General features: G+C 46.2%; 1 long non-coding RNA gene across 1 annotated transcript; it reads left to right on the top strand.

The window, feature by feature from the left end:
• The first annotated feature begins 1,357 nt into the window (after positions 1-1,357).
• On the top strand, positions 1,358-22,198 carry LOC142564738 (uncharacterized). Its single transcript, XR_012824665.1, has 5 exons — positions 1,358-2,292; positions 7,993-8,093; positions 15,632-15,869; positions 18,713-19,675; positions 21,412-22,198. It is a non-coding gene; the product is annotated as an uncharacterized LOC142564738 (long non-coding RNA).
• The last annotated feature ends 3,700 nt before the right edge of the window (positions 22,199-25,898 follow it).

Here is a 25,898-nt window from a genome sequence, read left to right as displayed (position 1 = left end):
CGATAGGATCAGCATTACACCTAAACCTTTCGTCGGCCTCCAAAGAAAGTACGTTCTGTGCAGGGGTGTGATTTACAACCGCACGGCAGGCCTTTTCCTGCGTCGATTTCCGCGCTGAAAGCTCGAAACGCCCATCAAGTCGATGGCGAGGTTTTGCATATATAGCTCCATAAGGCAGGCCAACAAAATCAATTGCGCGCCTTGGAAAACAAAATCACGTCACTTCTGCTTTGAATGAATATGACGTCACATTATTTTTTCTTCCACCGGAAGTGTTCCCTCCACATGCAGATGGCGCTAAGCAATCTGCATGTGGTTCGTCGGCTGTCCATAACAGCCGACGAACCCGTCATGTTTTGAACGTATGGGCTCCTATGGAAGCTTCGCTACCGGGTATATTTACGTTGGAGCGCGTATGTTCTTGCGGCTCGCCAGTACGGCCGCGAAAGTACGCCACGTGGACGTGGCAATGCGTCTGCTCGAGCGAAATGGCGAAGACAGGGTGACCCGGAACTGCGGAAGTGAGAAGCGGCACAACGACGGGTACGACGAGCGGAAGAAACCGAGCGACGACGACAACAACCGCGATTGCATAACTTCACGTGTTACCAAATGTGCAGCAGGATTCTGCCTTCTTGTGTTACGGGAGTGTAGCACCGGCCGAAATTCTGGTTGGAACACTGCTATCGAGGCTGCACACACTTTAGTACAGAGAGGTGCGTTGGTCGAACACACTCGGGGGCAAGTTCACTACACAGCGTCACTAGACCTTTAGGCCTAACAACCTGCGAGTGACACTAAAGGCGAAGTCCACTTGCTCGAAGCGTCACTAAATTTGCCTGTTTGAATGGGTAGTTTTAATCAGCTGTGGTTTCTGGACACCTATGTCGCAGCATACGGGCGTTTTATACTGCTGCTGCAACCCGCTGCAGGGAACGGTTGTCTGCTTCGCCTGGTCTTGTGACTTTTCCGCTACGACGTAGTCATTGCGCTAAGATGGGTCTGCATGCCATTGAATTATTTATTGGGCAGGGGGGGGGCGAAGGGTAAGTGCGATAAACTATGTGTATGCATTAGCGGAGGGCCAGGCATGGCTAAATCTTATACGTGACTGTTTTCAGAAAGCGCCAGATTCGTTGTTCCCACGATCCGAAGGTTATCCGATGCAGCGTCACTTTTCTTACCAGGGTTTTTACCTTTCTTCAGATTTCGTTTCTTTGTATCGCCCACATGAGCAGACGTGTCAGGGCCCATGCGCGGCTTGTGCTAGATGCGCTCGACCACGCATATTGTCATAAAAAAAAAAAACAAGGTACAAGCGGGGTTTTGTAATCACGTTTTTCATATAAAACCGTGTGTATACGGCGCCGGGTGCATTGCGAACCTGCAACACTTTCCCGACAGAGGCTTGAAAATATTATTCTTGCTTTTTTAAATTCTAGACCGGTGCAACAGTCCAGTATAACCGCCGACTACGTCCGCACTTTCCATCCAACACGTTTCACTCTGCTTCTTCCACGGTGCACAACAGGCAGCCTGCCCTCCTCGCATCCACGGAAGCCGAGATTTAGGCCAGTGCCTTCGGCCGCTTGCAGCTTCCGAGATGACAGCGACTGACATGGACACGCTGTCCTACCTCATGGCGGTGGTGCCACAGTCGCAGCTGCACAAGCTCGACGAAGAAAGATTGCCGTGGCTTCCCCGGATGAAAGGATGGCGTCCAATGTGGATCAACAAAGTGGTCCGCAGACAGATGGAAGCCTGTCCGGTCCCACGGGAACGACTCAATCGCCTTGCCTGGTTCTACTGTTGGATGGCACCGTTGCGCGTGCTCCGTCCGTGGACGCTGTTCCACCTCAGCGTCACTGTGGCGTCGTCGAACGCGCTTACGCTCCTCGGACGCTTGGAGTCCGCACTGAAGATTCTGGGCCGCCAAACGGCGTCCGTGGCGAAGGATGAGATAACTGCTGTCTTCGGCTGCATTTTGGTCGCAGACGCCGTGCCGGCGTCCCAGAGGCACGACGTTGTTTGCGTTTGCCTCTACCGTGGGCTACCCTACATGGCTGTTTACGCTCCGGCGGCGTCCATTCAACCGCAACTCTCTGTCGCTCTCGCCGCCGTGATGAACTGCAATCCCGAGCATGTCGTGCGTGGTATTTACGGAGACCTCGAGTCTGCTTATATCGCCGCTCTGAGTGTCGCGGGTTCGAGGGCAGGCGCCCAAGGTTCAGATGCGAGGCTTAGGGCTGCACCACGTGAATAGGCAACGTCTAAACGCAAGGCTGCCATGACGTACGTCTTTCCGGTTTTGTAATCACTTCCGGCGCATGTAGTATGCTAAAGCATAGCCTGCGAGATCTGCTTTTGCTGTTCAGAGGGGCGGGGATTTGTACTCTACTTATCCTGAAGCGAGACAGCTGCAGCTAAGTGGAAATGATGTGGACATGCTGCTGCTTTTAACTGTTGCAAATTTTCATATATTGATTAAGTTTCGCTGCACAATTAAAGACGCCCTTCAGCTTGCGGGCTGTGCTTTTAGTGATGGCTTGAACAATGGGGGTGCTTTATTGCATGACCGGTGATGCAGTGCTTGCATGGAGCAGTATGCATGCTTTATAGATGTACGCGCGCAGTCGTTGGTGATGTGTACAAGAATGTTTCATTTTTGTGAAATATTAGATGAGGATCATGAGATTTGGCAGTAGAAACGTCGGGGAGAGCAACATTTTATTATTCATGTGATTGCTTTTAGAGTACTCCCGATGTCGAAGGATGGGCGTGTGTGAATGGCGGTTGCCGTTCTGGTGTCGTGAACGCTGTTTGAAGATTCGAATCGTCGTCAGTTATTTTTACATTCTCATTGTCTCTGTATCTACTACGACGAACTAGAATTGTTACTCGAACAGAACGCTATATTCCCACTCAAGCTTGACCGCTAATCACTGGTCCAGCGGTTGGTTGTTTTCTCACCATCTTCATTGACGTAGTATGAATGGGAATAAATTCTTCATCCTTAATTGTCATTAACTCAGTGGCAACTTTTTAATTATACTATTACTTAAATTGCCATCACGTGTCACCCGCGGCTTAGTGGCCACGCTTTCAGGTTTAGTTTTTAGTAGCAGATTTTGTTGGGGACTAAAACTGGAAGAATGTAAGATGCTGTAATAAAAAACATCAAGTCAATTTAGTGTTCTCCGTTCCTTGCAAGCTTTCAGAACTGTGCAATGCAATGAAACATTGAAAACGCCACGCCGCAATGTGCCAGTAATCACAAATCCAAATTCCCCACGTGCACTTTCTTTTATGTTTTGTTTATTTGTACCGTCAGCCCAAGAAAGGGCCTTTGCTGGAGTGGCAAAAAATACGAGCCAATACAAAATTTGCTACATGTCTAGCGAGAAGTGACGAGACAGTACGGTGGCAATACGTATAACTACAGAGTCACATGCAGTGAACAAAAACAAAATACACTTGTTTTATGCGCATCTAAAAACAGAAATACATGCTAAGACGTACTCATATCTGAGAGCGCAAGAGTTTCCGAACGAGCCGTACAATCACTGACGGAGGGAGATATGACCATTGAATTTAGTAATTCATGCCATTCTTTAATCGCTCTCGGAAGAAAGCTATATTTGAATGCATCATTCCCTGTAACTAGTGCCTGTATGTATAAACTGCGGATGTGTCAGAGCGTTGATCTGATGACAGAGTTACAGTCAAATTAGTTTTAACTTGATTATGAATAATTCGAAATAAAAAAAAATTGACAGTAGCTTAGCTTGGCTATGCCAAGATATACCTAGCGAAAGCTAAGGCATAGCATGGTTAGCCTTGGTTAATCTTGATTGCAAGTCCAGGTTAGTCTGGTTGTCTAGCTACGCTGCGGCGTTTAGCCAGTCGTTCGGCGCGCTGTTCGTCTTTCCTGGGCGATTCGTTTCCTCTTCATCTTGTTCGGAAGTCGATTCCAGGCCTCCTCCTGCTTAACAGAATTGTCGCCGTCCATACTGCCACCTCAGCTGTGGTTGCGGCGTACGCGAGCTCTATTTTTCAATCCTCCGATATGTTATCAGGCATGCGAAGCAGCTGCCGAAGCGATTGGAGGCGAGTGCAACGACGAGGAACGCGATGCGACGTCATACCAAACGGCGGCGGCGGAGAGGCGCGGCGCTGCGCAGCTACGGAACACCTGTGGCGCAGTGCTACTAGTGGCGCATGCGCAGTAGTGACTAGGGAGCGAGCGAGAGAGAGAGAGAGAGAGAGAGAGAGAAATATCCGCAGCGAGGCGCGCGTTGTGACGTCATGTGCCTCCTCGGAGCACCGCCACGGCGAAATCGCAAGTTCGCGGCCGGTAAAGCATTTGCTTTAAAAATTTAATAGGTCAAACTGAGTCCCTACTTCTGAGTCGATAGTGTCCGCGTTTTGTTCCGCTGTGTTAGCGAGACCGTGCTCTCGCGGCTCTTGTTGTGGCGAGGTGGTACTGGAAGACGTAAAAAGCGACAAATTCTGAGAATTGCCTACTACTGCGTAAGCACTGTTCAGGTCGGCTGTGATTTTGTTTGGCTTAGTTTTGCTTACTTGTCTCGCCTAGCTCATGCACGTCTATCTGTGGTATTTCCGGTGGCAAAGAATGCGTAGGCTTTTAGTAGACAATTGTCAGATTTTCTCGCCGCATGTGGTCCCTTCAATGCAATCGCACCGATTGAGCCGGAAGTCCGGGCACGAGCGCGCCTCGACGGAGTAGAGTGGGCGAGAGGGAACACAGCTGCCTCAGAAGCGTGTGAAGCGTTGCGTGAGGGGAGAGCGCATCGCCGCGACGCCACGTCACAAAGACCCCCTCGCTGTCACTGTCGCAAGCCTGTGTTATGCGCGTATTCCTTGTCTACGCAAGAGAGAGAGAGAGAGATAGCTTTTATTTGCGCCCGTCAAAAATGACAGATGAGGGGGTGAGAAGGCTTCAGCCTCAACTTTCATTCATCCCTCTAGCCGTCGGCCGGAACCCCTTGGGACTCGGCGGCGGCGGCGGTCGGGGCGAGACCGATGACTTTACGTTGCTCTTCCTATTCGTGGTTGAGTAATAAGGTCTCCCAGCATTCTCCATTTATTTTTCGGCTTGTTATAGGAAGGGCAGGCCCAGACCATGTGTACTAAATCTGCAATGTTATTGCAGTGCGTACATCAACGAGTACAGACTTCCGCATGCCATTTACCGTACATTCAGTCTTTAGTAACACCCCGGTTTGCAATTTCCTCCACATTACTTCCTATTTTTTTTTTTGCTGAGCTGTTTATCCGTCGCTGGATAGGTCGACCGAGCCTATCATGAGAAACGATATCCCGGGGTGTTCTTAGTTCGTCACCCGTAGAGAGGGGTTCCTCCCCTGCGGAAGTGGCGAGTCAGAGGAGATCGAGCGGAAAGGAGCCCTCATGTGGACACGTGTGCCTTCTCGTTCCTCCACAGGCACTGATGCGCCGGGGTCTATATCGGTGAGATTTTCTCTGCGGGTACTTGCCCTTTTCTCAGAATTTTGGCGGCTGTAGCAGAGATCCTGCCCCTATCGTAATTCCTAATGGCTGCTCTATAGAGTCGCTAACAATCACCCTTGTACCGCTTTGTGTTATTGCTAGAGCAATGGCAACTCCTTCTGCATCAGTTACACTTGTTTTTTTCTAACGGCGCAGCGCGAGATCAGGTCACCACTCTCACAAACCACTACCGCTGCGTGTGCTGCCTTGCTACCGTATGTGACAGCGCCCGTGTAGAGCAAGCACATCGGGCCTATGCAATCTCTCGCCTGTGTTCCAACTGCGCTTCGGCGAGGACTAACGAAGACGCTCCAAGCGTCTCAACGGGCTCGCTTGCCCGTGAAGTGTTCGTCACTCGAAGGACGCTCAGCAGCGTTAAATTGGATATTGGGCCACCCCAAAATCTCAAGCAAGGCCACCCCCAAATTTCAGGGGGCCCAGGTTCGAATTTCATGTTGACCTACCCACATATTTCATGTTGGCACACTTGCAAATTCCAAGTTGGCTCCCACCCAAATTTCAATTGGTCCACCACCACATTTCAATTTGACCCAACCCCAAATTCCAGGTTCACCAACCCCCAAATTTCAGTTGGCCAAACTCTACCATAACGTTCCCCATGTATTTTCTAAGGAGCCCTACGTATCTATCTTTATGGATGTGCGCCTGTATCTCCATGGGCACTTATTTGTATCTCTATCAGCAAATTGTTCCTCATCGCCTAAAAGCTACCGATTACCTGTATTTATTAAAACGTATAAATGTCTTACCTTTGGAAATTACGCATTTTCGATGCAAGGCATTACACTTTTCACTTATGACAGGGCTGATAGCTCGCCAAAGAATGCCTGCGCATTAAAAGCGTCAAACGAGCGCGCATGCAACGCCATACAGCACGCACGACGTGGCTGACGAAGGACGATTTGGGAATATACCGTCTTCGGTGGAATCATGCTAACGTGTCATCACAGGCTGAAATCGCTGTGCTTCAGAATATGTACGATAAACGCCTTGCAAATCAATGGCAGCTGCGCAGTGTTCCTGCTTTCGACAGCGGACGATGAATTTGTGGCGCGTATAACAACCAGGTGGAGAGATGGGAAAGAAGAGGCTGCTGTGAGTAATTAAGGGACGAACCCTCATTACCGTGGATATCTGTGTGCTCGAGGAATGCAGGGAAGTGAAGGTTACACTTCCTCCTACTTACACTGACGCTGACACAAATTCGCTTTGCACAAATTGAAAAGGAAATGTTGCAATGGCGACTGTCGTTGCATAAAGCAAGTTCTAGTATAATTTGCTATATTGTAGACATGAGCCCAAACCCAACTTGAACCTGATTGCTCAAAAGCAAGACTTTCGCAGTCCTATCGTTGCTGCTCATCGCGAGTCGTAAGCAAAAAAAGACGAACTGAAAAAAAAAAGCTGCGTGTTTGCACGATCAACAGCCACTTCGTGAATATTTGAAGCACATCGTTAGTGGATTTCAAAAAAAAAAAATGTCCAGTGGATAACAGCGCAACGCATGGTTACCGATTGACTGACGGCATTAAGGCTCAAAGCATAAGTTTTTCAGCATTTATACCAATATGCACAGCAACAGCACTCGATTGAAGTCGCCAACGGAGCAGCGCGCCATTTGTTTATTTAGGGGTCACGAAAACCGCAATATTAACGCCATGGCGCTTTCCAGCAACCGTTTGCGGTTTGCCTTAGTAGAAGTGGCGTGGCCCGCTCGGTTCCTTGCAACACCAAAAAAAAAAAAAAAAAAAAACACGAAGCTCGTTTTCGTGCACAGCGTTCGCCTGTGATAACCACTTGCCGAATTACGTAGTTACAACGAACAGTAGGTTCCATTACTAGCCAGCCAGGCTATGGGACCAAACAATTTTGCGACGTCTTCTGTAATGTGAAGGTTATAGTGACAATAAAAATAAAATAAAAAATAAAGTACAAAACCTGGGTAACATACTAGGATGTGGCATACTAGGGTGTGAAGATTGTTTTATTGGAATGGTGAAAAAAAGCTACTTCGTATTAAAAAAAAACTAATCAGTGTTAGACCATATTCGATTCGCTTCTGGCGCTGCTTGGTTCGGATATGATTCTGTGTCAATATTTACTATTCGTGCACTCCTTATACCTACTTTCCTCGTGTGCCGTGTGTAGAACAGCTTTATTGGTCATATACATATATACTTGTGCGAAAGCTAAATAATCGTAAGCCAAAATTGGTATGAATCTGTCCACCACGACTCCTGTCAAAGCCCTCAGATATTATTAGGCCCAATCAGTCGCACAGTGCAGCCAATCGATCACTTGGGGAGTGGTTCTGTCTGTCTGTTTTCCTAAAATGGGAGGTGCAGGTTTCTTTGTCCATCAAGTGTACTCGCATTTTTTGAGTTTATATATATAGAGCAGACAGCGCGTGAGATGTATTTACATTATCTCTGTAATTTGCAGACGTGATTGAAGGTGCGTCTGTCCTGAAATCCAGTATGGATTAGTGCAGACTTGCAGATTTGACTAAAGCTGTGCGAAGTCCTTAAAGGCAGTACCCGTGGGTGAGTGCAAGCTTTTCATTCTTTTTACTCCAATTTTTTTTGCTAGCCATTGGGCTACATTTAGAGCAACCTTTAGCTTGGAGCCAACTTGGATTTGTATATTGAAATAGATATGAAAAGCAGACACACTTTCATATAGACCGCTGGACCGATCAATTTTTTTTTTTGCATTAATGCCGTCGCCGTGAAGTTCCGTATAAAGTACAGCGGCGATAAAATCGTCGCCCAGCGCCCTGTGCTGTATGTGCGAGTGAAAGCGTGTAAAGCTTGTGAGTGTGAGCCGGCAAATGCGGCTCATTCTCGCATGCACCAGTGAGGAAAGGAAGCACGCTCTCTCCCCTCACGCACGAGGCATGGGGCAGCGGCGAGGGAGGGGATCGATGCTGAAAAATATTTCAGGCATCAGTATTATTGCGAACAACGCATTAGTAATCGAGAAATTGATGCAAATGCAGGGCACTATTTGAGACTCGCCCGAGACGAGACGGTCAAGTGTGACGTATGAACTCCGCATTAAAATTCTGTGACTATAGAAGACAACCACTCGTAATGAAAAGATTAGTGCGTTGCATTAAAAGACTGGACAAAATGCTACTAGACAGTTTCTATTCAATCTTCAAAAAAAAAAAAAACGTAGCTCATGGTTTATGGGTGTTAGCCTTGACAACGACGCGGCCCACTAAAAAGTTTCATTTTTGAACGACTCTGTGATGTCCGTGCTTGCGCCTTTCAGTAGTTTCGTTATTGCCTAGTGCTGCACTAGTTTTGCTGGCTCATGGAACTCACCAATGGCAGTCGGTGAGTTAAACGGCGCCTGACTTCGCCATTACCCCCTCCGCCCCTAAGCGAGGGTGTTGATGGGGCGTGCAACGTCACCATTCCTCGCTTGGGGAGGGGATGATTTCAATGGCGCTAAAAGGTATGCGGGTCCATCAGACTCAATTTTCTCTTAAACTACGTTTTTTCTTGACACGAAACAAGCACTACGAGGTTTCTAGAATGGTTTTCTGACAGGCCACGTTGACGTAATATTTGCCTTATAATGTCCCTTTAGTCCCACTGGCATTTTGTCACTGCTTCTGCTGCCAAGAGTGTTACCATGTCCAGTGATTCTGAATGCCTCGAGTGCAATCAGCAGGTGGTTAATGCAGATTAATGTGTAGCCTGTACTATATGCAGCGCTAAATATCATGTAGTAAGCTGGGCAGTGCTGTCAGAAGTTACCTTATGATCAAAAAAGTATAAAAAGAAAGATGGAAATATCTGCAATATGCTGGGTGTCAGGGAGCTGTATTTTAGCAAGTGAAAGTATGACAACAAAGCTGTCCACTGAATGGGACATACAAGATATGCGGCTTATGCTAGAGGTAATTAGCCAAAAGATTGATGTCCTAATTCCTTGAAAGAGATTGTTGACAGCATTCAGGATTCTGCACAGTTCATGTAAGACCATGTGGCTTGTTCAATCATGTTGAGCAGCACAAATATGACATTAAGGAATTCAGAACTAGGATGTAAAAATTGGAAATTAAGGCAATGAGTACTGATGCGCTCGCCCTTGAGATTGGCGAGCTGGAGTGGCATAACCGACGTGTAAACATGGAAATTCATGGCTTAAAGCAAGCCAAAAACAAAGGCCTTCTGGCTAAAGTAAATGCAATTGCTCCAAAGATTGCTGTGCCACCATTCACTGATCATGACGCGGCCGCAATGCAACGATTACCATCAGCATGTGATAAGATTACTGCCATAATGTGCCATTTTGCAAAGCAGAACACCTGAGACCTGTGGCGGATAAACAGAAACTTCAAATAGGCATATAAGGAAGTGCATGTTCTGGAAAACCTAAGAGAAAAAAAAAGCGCCGCTGAAATAAGCTAAAGGATGTGCCAAAACACAAAGGTTTAAGTAATGTGTTGCACAGCAATGCGGAAATACTACTAAAGAAAGCCGATGGATCTCCAGTGAAACCTTAATAAGTGCAAGTAAGCTCAGTTCTTGAAACAATCGGCTTCTGTTTGCTGGATCACATTTCCTGCATCTGAAACACCATATGCAATACCTGATAACTAGAAGTCATCTTGGCTCAGACTTCAGTAAATCCTAAGTGCACCTCAAGTCTCAATGAGAAATAGAGATGCAGTTAGGTGTGTTATTTCAAAAGTTAGACATGATATTCTGACGTCTGTCATTTCCCGAAATTTCAGAACATTCTCGATTGTCTCACTGGTCGAGGTGGTGATGTTTGAATGCTCTTATAAAGAATATCAGCCCGAATTAATATCTGCCTACATAGTATCCACAAATGACTATAGAATCCTATCTGTATGCATCTGAAAGATGTTCTCTTTGGTGTCTGCTATCGTCCTCCAAATAGCTGCATTAAAAAATTTATCTTTGAGTTATCGTATTATGTAAAAAGGGATGCAGTAGAAAACGTTGGAGGGGCTAGCTGATGCGCAGCTTTCAAAAGATGAAGCGCCAAGAGTAACAGCACACTAAGAAGGAACAATGACAGGATGGAACAAAGACGGGACAAGGCGCTTTCTTGGAGTGCTGTCACCGTTGGCGCTTCATTTCTTGAAAAGTACAAGGCATAACTGAAAAAGATATAGTGAAACTTGGAAATGCCCTACAAACTCAAAATTGAACACGAAACTTAATGAAAAGACCGAAATAAACCCTACGAATGTTTTTTGTAATCTCTTCCTTGTATTACCAATAAATGTTTTCCAACAAAAAATATAAAATGTGAGCACCACACCTGAGAGCCATAAATTACATGTGACCTTTTAGCTAATTTAAATAAACGGAAAAAACCAAGCTATATCATCCTTTTTATAAACAAGACAACCAAATAAATAAGCAAGCTTTTAAATCTTATTGCTGCTGTCTGAATAAAGAGTTTCAAGAAGCAAGAACACATTATTGTACTAATCAGTTTGCTTCAAGTGATGCATGCACAGTCATGTAAAAAAGTTATGCCATATGATCATGCATAAAGACTCCACTGAGCTTAACCGTATCAAAGTGAACAGTGCAGAGATATGAAGACAAGCATTAGCCAATAAACTTATACAAGTCTTTGTAAGTCTTTCTAGTGGCATAAGCATGTATAATGACCTTGGTGGTGTCATTCCAGCAGAAAGGACGATTTTCCTAGACCGGGTAAATGATAATGAAGTGATAAATGTATTTCAACAATGAAATACCTGTTTCCGAGATATTAATGGCCTCCAACTGTGTGGGGTCTCTCACACCCGTACTCTTGGGACAAAGGAACGCCAACACAGTAGTGCAAACAAGCACAAGGGCATTTATTGCACCTTTCATAAATCAGTGCCTGCTAGCCGAGCTGCTATCCACAAAACATGCCGATGGGCGCGCGACAAATCTAGAAGTCTGACTCACCGCGACCGGAAGCGAGCGAATATGTTCGCCCCATGCTGGATCCCAAGGCCTGGTCGTTCGCGTGTATGGTCACGCGAATCATGGCGCGTTCGAGGGCGGCCACGCGAGGCGGTCTCGCAGAAGCATGGGTCGGCGCGCACGCGGGATACGTCCCTGCCGCGCGCCGACCCGCCGGGCAAGAGGGTCGCTGCACGTGCGGCACGGCCGTCTCGCTTCCTGTCTCGAACCCAACAGCCCAAACGCCTTCCTTTCGGCGCCCAAGTAACCTCGCCTGTCGGCGGCGTTAGCAGCGCAACACTCGCGCCATCTCTCGCACTGCGCCCCAACCACACAACCGCCGCGAACATCACGCATGCCACGCGCCGAAGCCGGATCACAGGAGACGTGCCATGCGGGAAAACTAGATCTCAGGGGAGGCGTGAGAGTCACGCATCCCCACATCCCCCCAACCTTAAATCACTACATATTCCGGCGAGACATGTGACACGGTCTAACATCAAACTGTGCTTCGCAAACAAGGTAGAACATTAAACAGTGGTCGCGCCGAAGAAATGTCCGCACGCTGTCCATAACATGCGAGCCGACATTGTCCTTGGGTGCACCGCTGGCGTCCGCCGGTCACAGCGGCAGCTTTGCAGACTCGACGGCACGATGCCAGGCCAGGACTTCGGAAACGACGACGCTGTAGTCGGTACGAGCAAGCGTCGCTCGCGCCGACGCGCCCTGCTGGGAAGAGCCGCCGTAGCTGTCGGTGACTGCCGGCTCTTTTGTCCGCCGCCGAGGGTTGTGAGCTGGATACAGGAGGCCGCCGAAGTCGCTGCGCCGAACTGGCCACAGCATCACCATCGCCCGGGGTGGCTCGGTCGTAGTCCGGGGCAGCAGCGCAGACGATGTGCAGGTGACAGAAAACCAGGGGTGACTCCAATCACGCTGCGTAAACTCAACACACTCGGCAAACACTAAAGTAGTGCAAGGGAGAGGAATTATGCATGCGCATCGCCCACGTGGTACGATGTTCAACTCGGCTAGCAAAAGATCGGGCAGCTACTCAGATGCTAAGTTCACGTGAACGAAGCTAGCTTTCTTGAGTCGAACGAGTAATTTCAATTCGTGCGAGGCTAAATAGAATGAGGGAAGCGAATTGCAACACCTCAACGCCACGGTCCACCAGGTTGTGTCCCTCCACGTGCGACAGGCAGCTTCGTAAAGTCTTAGGCCTAAATCGTCGCTACCCTAACAACAACCGGCATCCAAAAACAACACCCAAATGGGCGCAAAACAGGCAGCAGCGAGGAGACGTTAGCTCTGTGAGGTGGTCCTACTCCGCTCGGTGCACAAAGCATCCGAGTTGACGGCGCCCACCGTCCCAGACGGTGTCGGAGCGCCCGGTGCCAGGCCGCAATACCAGTCAGCCCGTAGTGGCACCCGTGGCCCGCGGCCACCCGGCTCCCAGAGCCGCGACTTCATCAGAGTCAAAGAGATAGAAGAAGCTATTTACATAAGAAATTCGGACCACCCACGAGGCTTCCGTACTCACTCGCTTCAGGCTTGCCACTGCTCTGCGGGCGCTCAGCCTCGCTCTCCCAGGATGCAGACCACGTGGCTCTCGTACTGACGAATTTCAATAAAAAAAAAACTTGCGAAAAGGCTTAGCATGTTGAAATGTACAAACACACTACAGCCACCATCACCTCGCTCAAGAAAGCACGCCGCCGACGCTAGCGATCAAAATTCACGCTAGGCCTACGCTTCGGTTCAAACAAAGGTCTTGAACGAAGCAAAACTGTTAAAACTATCGTCCGATGTCCCAAGAGGTCCACGTTGGGCAGCCAGATGTGGGGTCTCTCACACCCGTACTCTTGGGACAAAGGAACGCCAACACAGTAGTGCAAACAATCACAAGGGCATTTATTGCACCTTTCATAAATCAGTGCCTGCTAGCCGAGCTGCTATCCACAAAACATGCCGATGGGCGCGCGACAAATCTAGAAGTCTGACTCACCGCGACCGGAAGCGAGCGAATATGTTCGCCCCATGCTGGATCCCAAGGCCTGGTCGTTCGCGTGTATGGTCACGCGAATCGTGGCGCGTTCGAGGGCGGCCACGCGAGGCGGTCTCGCAGAAGCATGGGTCGGCGCGCACGCGGGATACGTCCCTGCCGCGCGCCGACCCGCCGGGCAAGAGGGTCGCTGCACGTGCGGCACGGCCGTCCCGCTTCCTGTCTCGAACCCAACAGCCCAAACGCCTTCCTTTCGGCGCCCAAGTAACATCGCCTGTCGGCGGCGTTAGCAGCGCAACACTCGCGCCATCTCTCGCACTGCGCCCCAACCACACAACCGCCGCGGGCATCACGCAGGCCACGCGCCGAAGCCGGATCACAGGAGACGCGCCATGCGGGAAAACTAGATCTCAGGGGAGGCGTGAGAGTCACGCATCCCCACAACTGAAACCTATAAAATTTGTTTTTGACCTTATTATGCTAAGCTTAACACAAATGTTTAATCAATACACCGCTCAAGCAGTTTTAATTCCCTTCAAAAATGCAAATTGTTTGTGTTTCTGTGATCTTTTAAAAAAAGTGACAAAGATAATCTAGAAAACTACAAACCCATATTTGTACTCTCACTTTTCTAAAAAAATGTTCAAAAGATATATATCATCATTAGAGTAAATTCGAGAAAGAATATATCGTGACAAATACTCAATACAGCTTCTGACAGCATGTTTCAACAGAATCTGCAGTGCTAGAACAGAAAGAATAAATCTTGAGACTTGAACACAATGAAATAATAGGTATATTTGTGGATCTCACAAAGGCTTTTGATTTCCTCGATTACAACCTCTTAATCAGGAAACTTGACTGGTGTGATTTTCGAGATAATGTAGTTTTACTAAGGTCGAAGAACTAGGGACAGGCTGTCAGCATTAATGTTTTCCTGCCAGAATTGTAGGCAGTTAATGTGGTATTGCTACGGGCAGTATATTAGGCCCTTTTCTTTGTAACATTTATAATAATGATATAGTACACATCTATGTGCAAAATTGATAATCGACGTGGATGACATAAGCATGTCCTCTTCCGATAATGATCTAGATGTCATTGCACACACCGCAAATCACGCACTTGAAAGGTAATATGAACGGTCTTAAATATATTGCTTGCATGTAAATGTTGTAAAAGCAAGAATTGTTATATTTAGGGAAAAAAATAAATGTATTCAATGAACCAAAGAAGTATACTCAACTCATCAGAAATTGTTTCTAGATACATTTCCAAACACAGAACTGTGGGAGGCTGCACTGTCCAGCTATAAATTGGAAAATCACCTCCAACTGGTCGAGCACATCTGCCGTAGTTGCTTAGTAGCTTTGGCACTACACTACTAAGCACGAAGTCACGGGATCGAATCTCAGCTGTGGTGGTGGCATTTCGATGGGAGCGAAATGCAAGAATGCCTGTGTACTGTGCCTTGCATGCGTGTTAAAGAACCTGAGGTGTTCCAAATTAACACGGAGTCCCCCACCACGGCATGCCTCAAGTTCAGATTGTGCTTTCGGCATGTAAAACCCTGAATTGAAACTGGTTGAGTGAGATTGCCAGGCAGTGGAAGCTGCTTGCGCCCTGGACCAGGGGTGCCCACTATGAAGACTTTTAGCACTGAAGGTTTTTCAATCAATCAATTGATAAGTTGTAACTCTGTCATTTTCTTAGTCATTTTTTGCTTGCAATTGAAAGCGGCCAGCTCACTTCTGACCTGACCTTCTAGGCTGGTGCCACCTTTCCTAAAGCATGTGCGAATGGTTTCTTTTTTACTGTTCATGTATTTTTTTCATGACTGCAAACTTTAAGGTGATATCCGATTGTGTTTGTGGCTGGCTTGTCATGTCTAGATTCATTACTTTGTTGCATGTTTGTCCTGCCTACCAGTCTCTGTAATCTTATCATAACTAAGTAATCAAGTGCAGGCATGCAGGCAGTGACTACTAATATTTACCAATGTTATTATTTCGAGCAATCCAGATATTCAAGTTATTTGTGTAGACATGTTCTGCTGATTCAGACATGCAGCGCTGTCTGGTTTGCTCAAAGAGTGATGTCTAATTTGTGGCCTTAAATCATTTTGCAGATCCAGTTGCCGAAGAAGTCCTTGCAGAGCGATTCTTGAGACGTGGTGGGAGGGCTGCCTTGTTAAATCTGGAACGCCTTGCAGAATTCATGCAGGAGAGTCCCTGGTGCAGGATTTCGTTGACAACTTTGCAAAAGTTGGTTAAAGTAGATGCTGGCATCACGGCCAGCCGTTGTGGGCTCAATTACAAGCAGTGCCTGTACTTGTTTCGTACAGTGGAGATGTGGCGGAAACAAGCGTTAAGTTTCACGGAGACAGATAATTTCTCTTCTTTTCCTTCTTTTTGCAACAAAACCTGACAGGGTTAGAACAATGGTATCCAATGCGTCTCTTTCTCTCCTTTGCGGCTCTCCAAACATTTTGCTCCAATCGCTACATTCTAGATTTGCCCTGGTGCCAAGGGCCAGATAAGGATTAGCCCTTTTCAGAAACAATATTGCCCACTGTTTTGGCATTCTGGTCAAAACTATATGGGCATGTTGTACACCCTGCAGAAGGAGAATTTGTGTGAACATTCAAGAAGTCATTTTTTCGCACGAACCTTTCGTAATTCCTTATGCATCCAAGGATGTTCGCTTGTCCTCCAAGTGCAAAGTATATTCACCATCGACATTAAAGCTATCTTCAGATTTACTGAACTAATGCAAGTTTTCTTTCTGTAAGATGTACATGGAGAAATAATTGCTACAGTGTCGGATGCCTTGCAGGGCAAAAAGCATGTGTTGACTCCTTCAAATTTGGCAATAAAAAGTGCTATGCTCGTACACAGAGGCAGCAAAATGCAGTAGTTGAAAAGTTCCCGATGAGTGTTACAAAATATAGGGCAAGTATGTACAAGCATGCCAAGCATTACCATTTGAACATCTGCCAAGAAGGAATATTTTTGCATGTCTGGAAGGGCACGACACGTGACTGAAATGGTTAAGGGATCTTTCATTTCCGACAGTTATGTGGAAGAAGTCATCATGATATGCCTTTTAAACATGGTTGAGAGCAGTGGCAAAGAGTTTATTTGAAGGAAGGCAGAGTGGTCAGCCTGAGCTAGTGTGCTCTAGCCTGGCACCATAATATTGTATACATAATATACGTACATATTTTCGTAGATAAATATATGCATCTCGTTATATCATGTATATGCATCCCGTGCATATGAATCTCATACATACGAAAGTGAAACACACTTTTAAATTCATTGGAGGGGCTTAGATTAACTATTTACGTAGCAAAATCTTTTTAGACGTGGGCACTGGGAGTGGTGGTACATAAGGAAAAAAAAATGTTTCATTACACATACATTGTATTTCTTCCTGCAGTTTCGTGCAATATGTTTTCTTTTTTGTTACTTCAGATGAAACAGCTTTCAGCACGATGGGGCTTGCTCCGAGTGAAATTGATGGAAACGAATGTGATAAACATGACTGTAGACATGCTTGGAGTAGCCAGTGTCCCATTGCACAGCATTCTCAATGTAATATTTTAAAGGGAAATGTTTAAGGGCAGAATTTGAGCACAGAAATGAAATTCAGCGGCACTACTCTGAAGTCTTAGTGTGCACCATAATAGACATAAACTTAGTTATTTCAAGAAGACAGTGCGATATGTTCAGCTGACCTGCACATCACGCGATGAATGCAGTGGGGATGCTCACGTGGGCATCTGGCTTAAAATGTTTGCTCTCGAAACTGCCATTTCCGAATGATGTCAGGGCGTTCAGTTTATTATTCGTTCATATATTTTCTTGCAATGAGTAATGCAGCGAAACCCTTGATGAATTGTCACAATAATAAAAGCAGAAAAAATGAAGATAGAAAAAGGAAATAATGAAAATGTAGTGAGAAGGCAAAGCAGTGCAAAGAAAACAGGTACACTAATCACGTTAGCAAAATTACATTAACGCAAGGTTAATCAGAAAGCAAATAATTCTTTAGTTGATCCTGAAATGAACATAGGGTAGATGATGATCTAACATTCTAATGCTGAATTGAGGCAGAAGAGGATTCTATTATTCTGTAATTAGTCTCACATAAGGGTAATAGAAAATTACCTTGTGATACAAACCTTACCTTATTGGGATTAACAAGTGGTTCAAAACATATGAGGTCATAGGCAACTCGTTTTTTAGTAACTAGTTTTAGAATCTGGTTTGCACGTAATTCTCGAGAGGCATTAGAGGAAAAATGGCTCCGGGTTATAATGCGAATGGCCTGATGTTGTGTTGAATACAGGAAAGATGCCAGTGAAAGTGTTACCCCAGGAAGCAATACCATAAATGTGACTATGAATTAAAACGAAGAATAATAGTGCTTTTTGGAAAAAGCACAAATTATTTCAGTAGGGCTCTTATGCTAAATTCAGTTTTTTTGTTCAGTGCAATGTGATGGGAAAGTTGGGAATATAATTTGATGTCGAGGAATGACACGCAGTCGAAGGCAGGAATGTCATGTCCATTGGGAGTTGTTTCACGAGAGCAAGGTAATGATCTTTGCAATGAACTAATACCATAAATATCATGCCCTGTTTGATCTAAACTCGGGGTGCAGCACAGACTTCTAAAACTGCAACAGAAGCATGTTTGGGCAGTTTGCAGTGCTATACCTGCAAAGTGGCTTGGTGATTGAATGATTTGCCATGGGAACACTGAACAACAATAATCGCTTTATGTGCTCTTGCGCCCCACTATTTCATGACACTCCTGTGCTCAGATGGAGACATGCTGACAAATATTAGACGAGGTTTTTATTTCAAAAAATGCGATGTACGTGTGTAAACACCCTGCCGCTGGCTCCCTAAAAAATTCCTTTCTGGAGATCTGGAGAATAATGCGACTTATTTCAATTGCTCATCTCTATGAAAAAATAAATTGACACTGCTTCTTTGTTTCTACAGTCTATGCATCCCATGAATTCTTCGTGTTCTACAATGCAAAGAATTTCTTGAAGTTGTATATCGTGTCCCGTTCACTCTAGGCCTTTATCTCATGTGTGTTTAGCATTGGTGAAACGTGTCTGAATTCTGGAATATGTGCCAATTAGAACAAGTAAAGAAGGGGCATTGTTCTTCATAACTCTCTTAATCTTGCAGTAAGGCGAACCAACTCAATGGCCAGGAAGTTTTGGAGGCGTTTTCTAAGCTCCACGTGCCACAGCCGGCCAGAAGCACTGAAACTACTTTCTACAGATGCTCCCAGGGGACTGGAGTGATAAGTTTCGACTCATTCGTTTCTGCAATGGTAGAAATTGAAACGGCAAAGGGGTCAGCGCCACCCTGGTGAGCACCCTCGTCGTGCTGCTCCTTGGTGTGACCCAATGCTCTCCCGCAACGAATGACGGTGCCAACGTGATCCACCTGTGGCGCGACCTGTGCCTCTGGGTACCGGAATTTGTGACAGTGAAGCGCGATGACCGGCCACCACAGACTTGATTTATGGGCACCTGTGACGTGATCTTTACGGGAACTTCTTTCCTTTGTATGTGCGTACAAAAAGAAGGATGCACTGTGGATTAGAATTGGCAGGCGACTTGTGATTGTTCCACAAAGAGTGTATGGGTGCAGAAAGAGTGTCAGGGACAAGTAGCGGTGTGATCTTTACAGAAATTTCATTTTGTTTTCGTGTGTGTGCATCGATTCTCCATTCAGTACAGCATTCTAGGGGCACGTTAAAGAAAGGTCGAACAATGGGCTGTAGACTACATTGGCAACGTTGACAAGCAACTGAAAGTGGTCTTTTGGTAGACATGTTTATGGGGACGGCGCTGCAATGTTTCAAATCCACGAGGCAGTGCTATATTAACACTGCACTCAGCACTGCTTCTTAAGCATCGACTGCTGCATTTGTCATGGAGCGGCACGCCCGCATCTTGCAAGACACTTCAAGACTATCGGGAGAAAGATAATCTCTAAACTGGGTCACGCATTATTTGAACATCATAATGCGCACAGTTCAATGTCTTGCCGCACTATGTGGTCACTGCAACCTGGCAAGTACTCATGCTGGCAGTTAAGCGACTTTGTGGTGGACGTTCTGTCTCATTCAAAGCTCGGATGGTCGGGCTAGAGTTACTGTATATGCTACCACAGGTAGCAGAGTTGCGCGTCTGTTTTATCACGCCGCGAGCGCCTCTATTGGCAGAGCGTCATCACGTGGTAGTCAAGCAACCGTGCATTGCGGAGAAGCAGACGCTGGGGCCAATTTTTGTATTTCCCGACGCCGCGCTGCAGTAAACTGGATTGACACAAGTTATCGCCAGTCAAATTCAAAGCGAATCCGGCCGACCTTGGCGTTCGCTGTTCGCGTGCGGGTTAGCTGCGGAAGAGCTAGCTATATAGCTATGTCAATCCTGTGAAAGAAAAACCTTCACCACACTACCAGAGAAGGTTACTTTTGCAATATCCCTGCAGTGAAAAGGCACATAATGAAGTGGCACTTGCAGGTGTGGCTGATATCCAGTGCCTGCTAGTTGGTGGGCACGTTTCTACAGCAAGTCTAATGGGGTACCAGCTAGTGTCGAACTACTAATGGCTGGTCATTGATTCGCCAGTAATGTTTTAGACTGCCTACACGTTGAGAGCTTTGGCACATAAGCAGGTATCTCTAATGCAAAGCCGAGTACCCATTATCCAGTGTTCAGTGCAGCGCCGGATTATGGGCCCAGTGCCGCGCGCTGCATGCTGGGCAGGCGCGGCGTACTCAGAGGCACTGGGTACTGGTGCGAAAAATAACTCTACCGCGTTAAATACGCGGTGCCTGGACACCGTATATATTTTGTTGGAATACAAAGAACAGAAAGCGATTTGGTGCAATAAAAAAATAAAATATGAAAGAAAGCTCCGACCAGGATTCGATCGTCGGACCTACAGATCCCAAGCCCGGTATTTAGCCCGGTATTTAACCACTGCACCATGCCAGGAAGAGAACGTAATTGGATAATATGCCATGTCAACGATCGAGAAGCAGTTTTAGTTTCAGAGATGTCTCGCTCAGTCATGGTAGATGCGCTATCGCCCTGCATACGAAACTCACGCCTGTACCACAAAGAAAATATTGCTGTCCGTATACAGCAGCATGCTCGGAAGTGCCACAACATCAATTTTCACTTGCCGCTGGCATTTTAACATTGAAAAAAGTTCTAAATGAACCGCCGACCCGGGACGCTGTATGGGCTGTTACTACTGATTTGGATAGCTGTTTCTTGTTCTTCACGCGAAGGATATGCACGTTTTCTTAGTTCAGTAATGCCTTTCAGTCGACACGTCTGTCTAGTCATATATCTTCGTCAGAGAAGCGCAGGCTAGTGCCGGGAGCCTTCCGCGACAGCACATATATACCTGTGTTTATGACGCGTCACATCGGCGCTCATCGCTACTTGTGCTGGCACTGTAAACATGAAAAAAATGGTTTATTTAAGAACACCGATGCGAAAGCTGAAATATAGAGTGATTTATCCGTGTTAGACTTGTTGATTCCTGAGCCTAGGCGCGCCGAGAGCGTGCAGACGGACTCTGCGGATACGCTAGGCCGAAGCTTCGGTGGGGGCCGATCTCGGCGCCTTTTTCTTGACGATCTTATGCAGTCAGCTGTTTCGATGCGCTTTGTTTTCGATTAGGCGGACAAGCAGTCCAAAAGCGATGCAAAACCACCAACGGTCGATCGACGATACGGTAGGCATGCCGCCTGCAAAAACGGAGTGCGGCTTCGCCGCATAGATTTGGTTGCTTGCCAGGCAAGATGGCGGACCTACGCGCAACTCTGCTACCTGTGGTAGCATATACAGTAACTCTAGGTCGGGCGCCAAAGTGCTGCCATATGCCGGCACTTTTAGCATTCTTTCAAACTGTCCTCTCTACTCGAAGGAGAGTTCTGTTTTGAGAGAACAATGTTTACAAAATACATCAACCTTAAGGCAGACTGCCGCTGCGCTAATGGGTGCAGCCGTTGGAAAATAGGCAGAGTTTGCTGGCAGTTCTTGTAATGCCATCATAGATTCCATTTCTGTTTGTTGTACTGTTATTTTTAGGACTCTTGAACTGAGTGCCATGCACGTGTAATAATTGTCATGTGCAATACTTGCTTTTTTGTGTCGTTTTGAGCAAGAGATGGGCAAATGTGTTTTTCTTTCCTTTTTTTTTTTGCAAGGCTTGCGATGTCTACACCTTCTTTAGACAATTGTAGCCCTGTTGCAGCAAGTTGACATTTGACATAGGTGAAGTTTTTTGCATATGCGCGAGTGTTCATAGTTTCTATTTAAATAGAGTTATGTTTATTGCTGCTACTGGTTCTGTGAATGCTTTTCTTTTTTGTAAAGGTTTATTGAATGATGTATTTTGCATTTGGCTTCTCCAGATTGAAAAGTCCATTCGAGATGATGTTTTAAACTTCAATGTTCATGTTGGAAAGGCGTCCTAGCTGAAGATGAATGTTTCTGTTTTGTAAATATATATTACAGCAAACCAGTGTAAAGTGCGACTTTTCCAAGAGGGAAAGTCTGTTGTAGAAGAAGTATGTTTTAGGTGTGTTGTGTTCATAATATTGTTCCTTTAAGCTGAAAATAAATTAGTTTCGCGTTTATCACGAAAGACTTTCCACTGCAGTCATGACCACACACTCGATAGAGGACCGGGACCAGCGTGCCGACGGTTAGCTTTCATATTGTGGCCTTGGAAGGCTATCCCATGTGAACGCAGAAAGCATCGGACATTGACATCGATAAAGAAAAACACCTCTGAAATGCGTGATTACCAATGTTGCAACAAATGCTGTGTGCCAACATTGATGTGCTTGAAAAACCAAAGCCTCATCCACCAACACCTCCCGCACTAACACACGCATCATAACTACGGCCGAGCAGTGGGAGACATTGCTGCTCAGCTTAGACCCAGAGGAGCAGCTCTGGGCCGTCCGGATGGCCGAAGACGCCGCCAGAAAGTAAGGACTGGCCGCTGTTTGAGGAAGTGGGGGGATTGGGGTTAGTCTTCCGAGCCCCGCCACCCCTGATCCCCATCAAGGACACAATAAAGTTTTATCTCTCTCTCCTGAAAAAACACCCATTGACATGTATTGTTAGTGTATGCATTGACACACACTGTCTAAAATAAACACAATTTCTAAACATGCGTAATATCTGTACTGGCGTATAACGTGACGGGCATGACACACATCGACATGAATAAAACATACTAGTAACGTGCATAATGTATACGACAACACACACACTGTGGAAAAAATGTGTGTGTGTGTGTGTGTGTGTGTGTGTGTGTGATGTGGCAAGTATGTCGAGAATTATTTTCATACCATTTCCCCAGCTCTGCGGAGAGCTTCTTGGACCTGCCACAAGGATCCCAAATATACATCTGGCACAACATGCATCGATATCATTTTGTCTGTTTCTCTTTCAACTTGGCAAGTGAACCGGCTGGCCTCTTGATACGTTCTCAAATACTTGCGCGCTGCAGTGATGAAGGTTGGAAATCGGGCACCTGAGTGAGTGTCACTGGAATCTCCGTGCGCATTGTTTAGATTTTGAAATGTAAGCTGGTTACATAATGATTACTTGTCTGGCAGCTGCACATATTGTAATCTGGCCTTGTCTCACTTATGTTATCTTAATTGCGAGCTTGAAATCCATGCGTATTAAAATTTCCACAGCCTGCTAAAAAGGTTGCAGGGACACTAAAGAAGACCGTTCATTTAATGCAGGATTGGCAAATTACAATGTCGCGATGCCTGATGCATCAGTCTTGTGAGTTGAATCTTGGTATGCCAGAAAAATATAGCTAGAATGAGACTGGCTTTATCAGTTGTAAAGTATGCGATGTCTTGCTGTGGTCTGAGTGCGATATTTAAGAAGGGAAACATCGCCTTTGATATCTCGGGCTATTAAACATTTACTTTGCCAAATACACGCTAATTGAGTTTTTAAATACTTTGCTATGGTAAACTAAATGCACCTCTGTAGTGCTTTCTTGTTATAATTCTACTGCAAGTTGTTCCGTCAGTAGTGGCCTAAATACCTCGCTTATTGTTTAAAATATTCATTGTTGTTCCACTTTGGAAACTGAACCTCGTGGACGCCATGGTGGATGCCTGCCACTTCATTGGGTAGAATGTACATGGATCAACAGTCGACCAATACTCCAGGGCAACCCATATCACACTTTTGGTTAGGTCTCCCTGATGGCCTAATAGACCTCCTCTGGGTGTCTACTGTTCGGGAAAACCGGGAATTCTCAGAGTGCTTTAATGGTCTGAAATGCTCTTGGAAAACTCTGGTAATTTGTGCTTCTGTCAGGGAAAATTAGCGACAATTTTGTTGAAAGGGAACGAAAGTAGCGCTATTGCTGACGTGATCAACAGAGAGGAATGGTAACGAATCGTCTTTGACGCCGTGTCGTCGGCTGGAGGAGTTGCCAGTGTATAGTCAACGACCGATTTTCCGGACACCCTATTTTTGGGACATGCCCAATGATTAGACTGGTTCGCGGCACCGCCACATACCCAATAGAGTCAGTGTATAAGAACACCTGAAATTTCGGACGTAAGAACCCTTTGTCGGCTGATTTTCCAAACTTTTTGCCGTGACCGCAGGTCCGAAACGGCATTAATCAAAGCCACCATCGCTGCGATTTGGATTATCTTGCCCCCTCGAACCGGCGCTCTCGCACGCAGATCAACTGGCATCCGTAGCCGCCACCACGGCAACGCTAGGTCTATCTGCGTTGACGTTCGCTATTAAGCTTGTTGCCGTTCGGTTACGTGTTTTTCGCTGAAACGATTCGCCGCTCTCAGTAATGGCACCGACTCCGCGTTTGTAATCCTCGCGATTCGCTTCGAAGCTCGGAAAACACGTCGTGTTACATAATGCCACTTCTTGAAAGTCGGCTTTGTCTCATTACAGCAATGTTACGCAGTGAAGCGTATGCAAAGTATTGCGGTGAAGCTTAAGCTTGGGAAGAGGCAATTGTCACGGGACGCGGTATGTACTCCATAATTATACATGCCTGCACCCGCCGTCTCCCGTCACAGCACGAACACTAATAGGCCTAATAAGAGAACTGGCAGGCCTTCAGAGCTTTTTCGGACGTGCCTTTACAATTTGAGCCCTCATGGGCAGTAAAAGAGATGCATTCATCTTTTCGGACGTTTTCACGGTCCCTATGCAGTCCGAGAAATTTGATGTTGACTGTACAACTGACCAAGAGGATGCTTCAAATGGTCCGTGGGGAAAAATGTGCGGCGGAAGGAGGACGAGAACAGAGGACCGACGAATTGACGAAGGATCTGCAAAGGAAGTGTGCCACCGTATTTTTTGAAGGAACTTGAGCTCAGAAAACAAGGTATTGGATGACGCCGACATGCAGCTGTCTCTCAGCCAAACCAAAATAAACTCTTCAAAGCAGTGAAACGCAACACTGAGGTGGTGTGCACGGGCTTGAGAGGATGTCAGGACAGTTGGAATTGACACACCAGCTGCTGATAGAGAATCTCATTTGTGACAAAGTTAGGGCTGCATCCCAAAGAGCTTGCTATCAGTTGATAGAAATAGCTCGTATTCGAAAATATTTGCTCTTGTATTCTTACTTTAACATGCTCGACTCGATTTGGAATGAGTTTTACCAATCTTTTCGAAGATATTTCATTCGCTGTGCATTTTTCTAACCCCTCAATTCGGTTTACTTTTTAAATAAAGTAAACGCTACTCCCTAATATTCGAACTGGATTAAGTCCATTTTTATTTTTTGTCATGCTTACTAGTGAGTGACAGCATCGGGCGACACGGTATCAGCATTTCTTGAGATAAAACAATTCTGTGTCACTCAGGGAATTTTGCAATGACACCCAGTGATAACCTGGAAAAAAACGGGGAATTTGGAAATGTGAACTTGGTCCTGCACCCTACTCCTGTACCGGAGTTTTGAAAGAATTATGGCGCCGCCTGTTGGCGTCAGGCGTAGTATTGAGTAGTACTGAGTCCGACTTTCTGCCTCGGCTGTGTAGCTATCGAATGCGAGGCACCTAATTTATTCGTGGCGCCTATTGCGTGTTACAGCTAACAACGTATATTTTTTTTACAGAAACGACTATCACGAGGTTGGTTTTTGCTACTGGTTATCCTGTTCGTACGAAGCAGACCGGCGAAAATGCAGGATATGGGCTGTTGAACGCACGGAGTAAACGAAACAACGTCAACTCCGCAATTGCCACTCGCATTAGAGACTGGCTGCCGTGATAGCCTAGCGAATTGAAAAAATCATCGCCCAAGCACTCCGTACA

This window comes from Dermacentor variabilis, chromosome 11 (genome assembly GCF_050947875.1).
Source record: "Dermacentor variabilis isolate Ectoservices chromosome 11, ASM5094787v1, whole genome shotgun sequence".
NCBI lineage: Eukaryota > Metazoa > Arthropoda > Arachnida > Ixodida > Ixodidae > Dermacentor > Dermacentor variabilis.
The sequence above is the reverse complement of the archived record's forward strand: the minus strand, read 5'-3'. Positions and strand labels throughout refer to the sequence as shown.